At 33.7% G+C, this 9,987-nt stretch overlaps 1 pseudogene; it reads right to left on the bottom strand.

Annotated features, from left to right (window-relative positions):
- Positions 1-891: 891 nt before the first annotated feature.
- On the bottom strand, positions 892-1,436 carry LOC131495724 (small ribosomal subunit protein eS10-like; annotated as a pseudogene).
- Between the last annotated feature and the right edge of the window lie 8,551 nt (positions 1,437-9,987).

The following is a 9,987-nucleotide window of genomic DNA, read 5'->3' as shown; positions in this document are numbered from 1 at the left end:
CAAGATTTTTTTTCTCCCTAATTTTCCTGCTCTGAGGCTATATTTGCACAACACAATCAACCCTGCTGTTTCAATCAAGTCAGTGAGGGGAAAAAAAAAGTCAAGAGAACCAGATGTTTGGCATTTTGTATATGAAACAGCTGGTTGATTGTCTGAACTTTTCATTTTTGAACTAATCTTGCTGTCATAATATAGAAACATCCTGAAAACGAATTTCTTTGCTTGTGAAATGTAAATAGCTCCCTTTAGAGGCCTGGTATGGGGTTAGGTACCTTAGAATTAATGGGAAATGGTTTAGATTGGGTAAAATTCCACTTACAGATAGCAAGGAAGAAAACACAAATGACATTCAGGGAAAATTAAGTTTCAATAGTCCTGCTATAAATTTTATCTTAAATTCTCTTCAGTTGCACAATGCCTTACCGCAAAAAAGAATTAACTACTATTTTTTTTATTTTTAAAAGATTATGAAAGATCTTTCCAGTTATGGAATTATTTGAATCTTTGTCATATTAACATTTGGGTCTAACTGTAAAATACTTATCCCTTTTACTATTACAATTTTGTATTTAAGTAGGATTTTATAATATCTCAAGTAAAATGATTTTTTAAAACCATTGCTCATTTAGCCCCTTAAATAAAGCAATTTCTACATCACAGAAGTTTTATGTTAGCAAATTACAATACTATAAACAAGTATGTGCATGGCAAAGACACAATCAAGTTAAATAAATGTTATCACTAGTTTTTCTAACAGACTTTTTTGGTCTATAAACACACAATGCATTCTAATTTAAGAGTCTTTGCTCTAATTTTAAGTCTTATATTTACCTATCCAGTATGTACCTGTACCAAATGAACTAGTGAAATAGTTATCTTGACATTTCTAACTTTTTTTTCTGGCTACGGATTTATTCAACACAAAACAATCTCCAACTTTACTGAGGTGGCTGACCGCACACACGACCAAATCTTCCTCTAAACTCGAATTCAGTTGCTGACCCAGCCAAGGCCGCAGCTTTCTTGTAGGCACCAGGGGGCACAGCACTTCCTCTGTAGGTGTCTCTGTCAGCTTCCCCTCATGAGAGTCTTACAAGTAGCTCTCCCTCCAGACCTTTGAGCCATGGCTTGCCAGTCTCAGGACAGCTATGGCATAGAGTGGCAGGCTCAATCTCAGGGGACAGGTGGAGGTAATCATGGCGACAAGGGATACTCTCACTGGGAAGCTATCAGTAATAATGTCTCCAAGCAAACTGTTCCTTTACATAGCCTCGCTATTTGAGACACTGCAAAGCCTTCATAATGTAAAGATTTGGCACATTCTGGTCTCCCAGCTCAAGGTATTTAGGCATGTGAGCATCCTTTCTGGCCACCATCACTCTCTCCTTGAAAAGGAGTTCATAAATGGCAATTCAGTTCTTCCTGGGCATCAACATCTCAGCAGCTGCTATGTCCAGAGCCGGGGTCAAAAAGCTTATCTGGATACTTCAATGCAATATTTTGCCTCCACTGTTTAATGATACATCAGTAAAATATTGAAAAATGGTTATACAAAAGGTATTGGGCCAGGCACTTTTAGAATGAAAAAGTGTGTGCATAACACCTGTTTAAGTAATAACAGTATAAGACATTAAATAAATATAATTTGCTATGCAAATAACAAATGCTTGTAAATTTTAGGAGTTAATTATTTCATGCTAGAGGCAACTAAGAAAGTACATACTGAATACACTAGTTATTAACAGTGAGTATAATTTGGAAAAGTGGCAATGATATGACATGCCAGGTAGATAGAACATAGGCACACTGGAGAGAGACAGCATTATCACAAGCGACCACTAGATCTGTTTGTAGCACCCACAGCACCAGTACAAAAAGAGCAAAGGCTACTGATAAGTTTTGTAGCATAGAATGTATTCAGTAAGCCGATGGAATTCAGTGCAATATGTACTTTGTATGATAGAGAATATATTACAAGTCTTAACGTAAAACTCAGTCTTCCCTTGCTGGCTATTTGTTATAGCTTGAATTATGCACAATCCCCCCGCCAAAAAAAACAAACAAAAGTTATGTTGAAGTCCTAACCCTGAACAGCAGAGACCATAACCTTATTTGAAAATAGGGTCACTGTAGATGTAATCAATTAAATTAGAATGAGATCATTCTAGAGTAAGGTTGGCCCTAATCCAATATGACTAGTGTTCTTATAAGAAGATGGTCATGTGAAAAAAGACACCTAGGAAGAATGTCATGTAGAAATAAAAACAGATTGGAATTATACAGCTGAAAGCAAAGAATTTCTGGCAACCATTAAAAGCTAGGAAGAGGCAATGAAGAGTTGTCCTGCTGGTTTCATGGGAGGTTAGAACTGCCAACACCTGATCTCAGGCTTCTGCACCCCAGAAGATAATGAATTCTTGTTGTGTGAAGCCTCTTGGTTTGCAATTTGTTATGGCAGGCCTGGCAAACTAATACAATGACTATACAATACCATCCGATGGGCCAAAGTTTGGCAATGCATATCCTTTGCATATGGCTGCAGGGGCTATAAGAAATTACAATTATTTTTTCTTTAAAGAAAATCAAAACAAAAAACCATTGGGGCACCTGCCTGGCTCAGTCAGTAGAGCATGTGACTTGATCTTGGGGTCATGAGCTTAGGCCCCACATTGGGTGTGGAGCCTACTTTAAAAGAATCAAAACAGAAGTAATTTTTCTTGTTGGTTTCACTTAGTGCTCAATTCTACTTTGGGAAGTCAATAGATGTAACTTGAGAAATTATCAAAATGTTACATCATCATTCAAAAGATACTGGTCAACTATAAGCAAATAACATGTATGCATTATACTACCTAAAGTACCAATATCTAGGGGTGCCTAGGTGGCTCAGTTGGTTAAGCGTCCAACTTTAGCTCAGGTTGTGATCTCCTAGTTCATGAGTTCAGGCCCTGTATTGGGCTCTGTGCTGACAGCTCGGGGCCTGAAGCCTGCTTCAGATACTGTGTCTCCCCCTCTCTCTGCCCAATCCCTGCACATACTGTCTCTATCTCAAAAATAAATAAACATTAAAAATGAAAAAAATAAAAATAAAGTACCAATATCTAAATATAAATGTATGTTTAGAAAACATGGAAAAAGATAAATTGATATCTGAATTTAGGCTTTTTACAACACTGTGACAGAACAACCAAGAAAATACTGAAGTTGATTTATGGAGGCTGATTTTAACAACATTTTTATTAATAAGCAAAGATGTATCTGTCCAGATGTAAATACTTAGTTTAATTGTCACCCCCACAAAAAATATAGTGGGACCATGAAACACACATTTAAAAAAAAGTCTGTAACAGTGGGTTAGAAAAGAAATCTTGGGACAAACAGTATACAGACTTGTAAAATTAAGCACTACTTTTTTTTAAATTACTCATCTTAAATAGAGAAAGAACTGGGTAAAAAGAAAATATTGGTATTGGTGATACATGTTTATGACAAATCAAAGCTGCACATTATCTCCAAAATTCTGTGTTAGTAAATATAAATTTAAAGTGATTTTTATGTAACATAAACATTCATTGCTATAAAGTGTATAAATGACATGGAATAATAAAAACCTTAACAAAATCTTAATAAAATTAAAAGTTTTGAAAGCAATTTCAGAATGAAAGTAATAAGTTATGGTATATACAACATATTTTTTAATACAGCAGAATATTACTCAGCCTTATGGAAGAACAAAATCTTGCCATTTTTGACAACATGGATGGACCTCAAGGACATTATGCTAAGTGAAATAATTCAAAGAAATGTTGTATGATCCCTCTTATGTGTGTAGTCTAAAACAAAACAAAAAATGAGTAATCTAACTTTATCCTTAAAGAAACTAGAAAAAGAACAAATGAAGTCCAAAGTTAGTAGAACAAAGGAAATTAAGATCAGAATAGAAATGGACACTAAAAAAGAAACAAAACAGATCAATGAAACAAAGAGCTGATTCTTTGAAGAGATAAAATAAACCCTTAGCCATATTGATTAAGAAAAAAGGGGACTAAAAATCAGAAATGAAAGAAGTAACAACTGACGCCAAAGAAATATGAATTATGAGACTATGAAAAATTATATGCCAGTATGAGACAACCTAGAATAAATGGATAAATTCCTAAAAACATAATCTTCCAAGACTGAGAAAGAAATTTAAAAATGTGATCAGACTAATTACTAGTAAGAAAGTTGAATCAATAATCAAAATTCCCAACAAAACTCCAAGATCAGATGGCTTCACAAGTGAATTCTACCAAAAAGTTAAAGAGTTAATATCTATCCTTTTCAAACTATACCAAAAATACAAGGGGAAAGAAAATGTCCAGAGTCAGCTAGAAGGTCAGCATGACCCTGATATCAAAACCAGACACAGACGCTACAGAAAAAGAGACCTGCAGGCCAATATCCTTGATAAACATAGATGCAAAAATCCTCAACAAAATATTAGCAAACCACACTCAATGATACATTAAAAAAAATCATATACCACGTTCAAGTGGGATTTGATCCTGGGATACAAAGATGGTTTAATATCTACAAAATCGATGTTAAACACTATATTAACAAAATGAATTATAAAAACCATATGATAATCTCAACAGATGCACAAAAGCATTTGATAAAATTCAACATCCTTTCATGATAAAAACTCCTGAGAAACTGAGTTTAGAGGGAATGCAGCTCAACATAATAAAAGCCATATATGACAACCAAAAGCTAATATTATACTCAGTGGTGAAAAACAGATCTTTTCTTCTAAGATCTGAACCAACAGAAGGCTGTCCACTCTCATCATTTTTATTCAGTATAGTCCTGAAGTCCTAGCTGCAGCAATCAGACAAGAAACAAAAACCATCCAAATTGGTGTGGAAGAAGTAAAACTGTCACTATTCACAGATGACATGATACTATAGAAAATCCTTGAGACTCTAAAAAAATCCATTAGAATAAATGAATTCAGTAAAGTTTCGGAATACAAGACTAATACACAGAAATTTATTGCATTTCAATAAATGAATAATGAAGTAGCAAAAAACTCTAAGAAAACAATCCCTTTTATAATAGCATATAAATAATACCTACGAATAAATTTAACCAAGGAGGTGAAAGGTCTGTACTTTTAAAACTGTAAAACATTGATGAAAAGAATTGATGATGACACAAATGGAAAGATATACCATGATCATAAATTGATCATAAACCATACATACCATAGTATGGTTAAAATGTCCATTCTACCCAAAGTAATCTACAGAGTCAATGTAATCCCTACCCAAATATCAACAGCATTTTTCACAGAACTACAAAAAAAATAAACCAAAAATGTATTGAGCCACATAAGATCCCTAATAGTCAAAACGATCTTAAGAAAAACAAAGCTGGAGGTATTACAATCTCAGATTTCAAGCTATACTACAAAGATGCAGTAATCAAAACAGTATAGCACTGCCACAAAAATAGATACATTGATCAATGGAACAGAACAGACAGCCCAGAAATGAGCCCACATTTACATGGTCAGTTAATCTACAATAAAGGAGAAGAGAATATACAAGGGAGGGAAAGATGGTCTCTTCAATAAATGGTTTAAGAAAACTGAACAGCTATCTGCAAAATAAATAAATAAATAAATAGGAAAGAATCTAGATTATTTTCTTAGTGGATTCAAAATGGATTAAAGGCCTAAATGTAACCTGAAACCATAAAAATCATAGGCAGCAATCTTTTGGATACTGCATCAATCTTAGCAACATTTTTCTAGATATATCTCCTCAGACAAGGACAAAAACAAAAATAAACTATTGGGACTACATCAAAATAAAAAGCTCGTATACAGCAAAGGAAACCATCAATAAAATGAAAAAACAACCTACTGAGAGAGGACATTTGCAAATGATATATCTATTAAAGGGTTAATACCCAAAGTATATAACTCAACACCAAAAAAATCTGATGAATAAATGGACAGAAGACATTTTTGCTTTGCAAAAAAGACATAGATGGCCAATACATGAAAAGATGCTTAACACCACTAATCATCAGGGAAATGGAAATCAAAATCACAATGAGATATGATGCAATGGCTAGTATCAAAAAGACAAGAAATAATAAATGTTGGCAAGGATGTGGAGAAAAGAGAACCCTTGTGCACTGTTGGTGGGAATGTTAATCATGCACCACTATGAAAAACAGTGTTAAGTTTCCTTAAAAATTAATAATAGAAATATCTTAAAATCCAGTAATTCTACTGCTTCTTATTTACCCAAAGAAAATGCAATCACTAATTTAAAGAAATAGGCACCCCTATATTTATTTCAACATTATTTATAACAGTCAAGATATGGTAGTAACCTAAGTGTTCATTGGTGGATGAAAATGTGGTACACAAACACAATGGAATATTACTCAGCCATTAAGAATTAGATCTGGCCAAATCATAAGAGACTCTTAAATACAGAGAACAAACTGAGGGTTGATGGTGGCGGGGGGTGGGGGGGAGATACAGGGGAGAGGTGAAAATGGGTGATGGGCATTGGAGGCCATTTGTTGGGATGAGCATTGGGTGTTGTATGTAAGCAATGAATTATGGAAATCTACCCCTAAATCCAAGAGTGCAGTGTATACACTGTACGTTAGCTAATTTGACAATATATTTTAAGAAAAGAATTAGAACTTGCCATTTGTGACAACATATATGGACCTAGAGGGTATAATGCTAAGTGAAATAAGTCAGACAAACTCCACACGATTTCACTTATATGCGGAATCTAAAAACAAACACTCATAGATACAGGGAAAACTGGTGGTTGCCAGAGGAGAGGAGATGGCAGGGAGTGGGCAAAATAGGTGAAGGGCAGTAAGAGATATTAAACCTATAATATAAATAAGCCACAGGGATGAAAAGTACAGCATGAAGGATCTAGCCAACAATATTGCAATAACTTTGGTGACAGATGGTAATCACTCTTATTATGATGAACACTGCATAATGTATAGAATTTTTGAATCACTATGTTGTACATGCTAAAGTAATATAAAGTGTATGTCAACTATGCTCCAGTAAAAAATAAAAGGATAGGCATCAGAAAAAACAAAACAAAAATAACAAGTTCAGAGATACAGAGAATAGATTGGTGGTTAACAGAGGTAGAGAGGTGGAGGGTGGGAAAAGTGAGGAAAGAAGGTCAAAAGGTTTTAAGAGAAATCAGTTCATTTAAGTCATTAAAAATGAGCAAAGCTACAAAGGGAAAAATGACAATATGTCCAGGAAGGTATAAAGAGGAGGTGCCGCTTTTCTATTTTGTTTGCTTTTCTGTACTGGATAGGGTCTGGCATGCTTCCATTATTCCACCAGCAGTTGGATGGCTATTTTACACATTGTTATTTTTTGAGAGTAGATACTAGAGGGGTAAAATATATTACATATAAATAACTTTATTGCACAGAAATATGGATACCATATTGGATATGGATACTAAATATGGATACCGTGGATTTTTTTTCTGTGAAGAAATTAAATATTATTCCTTTATTACATAATAGAAGATACTGTTACACAAATAAGTACTGCTTTTAATTTTAAGGAGATCAAAATCTGATGAGGGAAAACTACCTGTCTTTTCCTCTTACTAGGTCTCCCAACCTTCCCACCATGGAATTCTGTTGCTAATCTGTGTGATTTATATGGGCATCTGTGCCCTGTAGTCATGTGCATACTTTATTATTTCATTTGTTAACATGATATCCTTAGGGTTTCAGATAGACTTTATTAGAAAGAAGTCATTATTGGCAAAGCATTATTTTAAATAAACATCAAAATACTTGTGTGTATATTTACAATCAAAATCACTGAGCTAGAGGTATGAATTGAACTGATGTTCAGGTTGGGTATCATTTGCTTAGGTACTATACCTCCCACTTGATACAAACAAGTTTTCTAATTACATGAAATTATTTAAGGTACTGTCATTCCTAGAAGGTATGGAATGACATGATCTCTATTAATTGCTACTGATTTCCTTCTCTGGGTAACTCTAGGATGGAAGTAAAGGAAGCAGTGTCTATACTCATTTGATAAATGACTTCTGTTTTTAAGGATATCTCTGCACAACACTGAAGATCCTGAGTAAGAGACTGTTATGGTACATTGTTCCCTTGCTATCATTTTCAATAGCCTAAAATTAGAGTATTAAGAGAGATCCTAGGATGCAAAATACATTTTTTAGCCACTGAATTATATGCCACATCACTTGTCTGCTTAATGAGAAACAGGTGGCTCATTTTCAACTGCTACCATTTATTCCTTTGACATAAACTTGTTTTCCTTACTTTCATGGTTCTTTAATTTGCTTGTTATATTATTACTCTCTGAAGGTAAAACTAGAAATTTCAAGAATGGTTGGTATGAATTGCCTTGTACATCTGTAACAAAGTGTTCTCAATGCCACAGAAAGTTTCATAAGGAAAAACAGAAATGAGTAGGAAAAGTGGAAAAATGGATTTCTAAGATACTAAGGTGAAACTTAAGCAGGGGAAACTAATTTCACATACTTATTTTAATCTAAAAAGTAGAAAAATAATTCAGAACTAATTCTTGACTCAATTTATCACAAATTGATATGCTATCATGCTAAATATTTTACAAGCACATCTAGGAAATTAAAATATGCAATGCCACAAAAAAATAAACTAAAATTTTAAAATACCTACCTTAACGTTATTAATTAATCACTATCAATTTCGGAGTAGAATTTATTTTAATGTATGGAATATGCCATAAATCAACCATGAAGTCCTTCAAAAAGAATAAGCAAAATGAAGCATATTAATTGCAGAAGTTGTTTGGGTGATAATAATGTAACATGCAAATGAAGTTAAGGCCAAAAGTCACATTATAAGCAAATGAATTGCTTAACCTGAAACAAGACTGATGTTTCTTTTACTTTCATCAATAGCTTTTACCTTCTTTGAGAACAGGCTGTATCTTACATATTTCTGCATTATAAATGTCTTTCATTTATCTGGGCAAACTGTTATCGACTCCTTCCTGTTTTAGGTATACAGGAATAAAAACAAATTAGTACCCGCCAAAGGTCTCACTTATTCAACAAAAGAGATTCACATTAATTTTTTAAAATATTTATTGTTAATTATGATGACCTTCATTTCATTAAAAAGGCCTTAAAAGGTTATAGACTAAATTTTACCTACTGCAAGAAAGTTTATAGTTATTGCAAATTTTTCATAATTGCTTCAAAAATAATTTTGAGCAAAGATCAACTTTAGAGCAAGTTTTACTTTGTTTTTATTTAATTCTAGTTTTTCTTAACCTTTGTCATCTTAAACTAGTTATACAATTTTAGGTCTCAGTTTGTTTTCCAAAAATGAGGATAATAACAACGATCTGAAGGGTTGTGGGATGCATCTAGGTAAAATCCAGGAGAATTGCATCTTACATAGAGGTTAGGTTCTAATGTCAGTCCTTATGAAAAAAAAAATCTAATAAAAACTACCTTTAGGAATAAAACCCTTAAATTCCTCATAAGAATATATACGGTGTCGGGTATATAATCCTTGTACAGGAATACAATACTCATCTGTACTCTTTTGTTTTTTTAATTCTTTTAATGTTTACTTATTTTTGAGAGAGAAGGAGACAGAGCAGGAATTGTGGGAGGGGTAGAGAGAGAGGGAGATACAGAATCTGAAGCAGGCTCCAGGCTCTGAGCTGTCAGCACAGAGCCCAATGTAGGACTCAAACCTGTGAATCTTGAGATCATGAGCTGAACCGAAGTCAGATGCTTAACTGACTAAGCCACCCAGGCACCACCCCCATCTGTAGCCTTTTAGATCAAAATGTGTTTCAGAATTCAGAATAATTTGTATTTTAGAAAGCTAGTAGATGAATGTACCTTTTGAATTAATACTTTAAGTTGATCTCTCCCAGCA

Source organism: Neofelis nebulosa, chromosome 15 (genome assembly GCF_028018385.1).
Source record: "Neofelis nebulosa isolate mNeoNeb1 chromosome 15, mNeoNeb1.pri, whole genome shotgun sequence".
Classification (NCBI taxonomy): Eukaryota; Metazoa; Chordata; class Mammalia; order Carnivora; family Felidae; genus Neofelis; species Neofelis nebulosa.
Note: the sequence above shows the minus strand (reverse complement) of the source record. Positions and strands in the feature narration are given on the sequence as shown.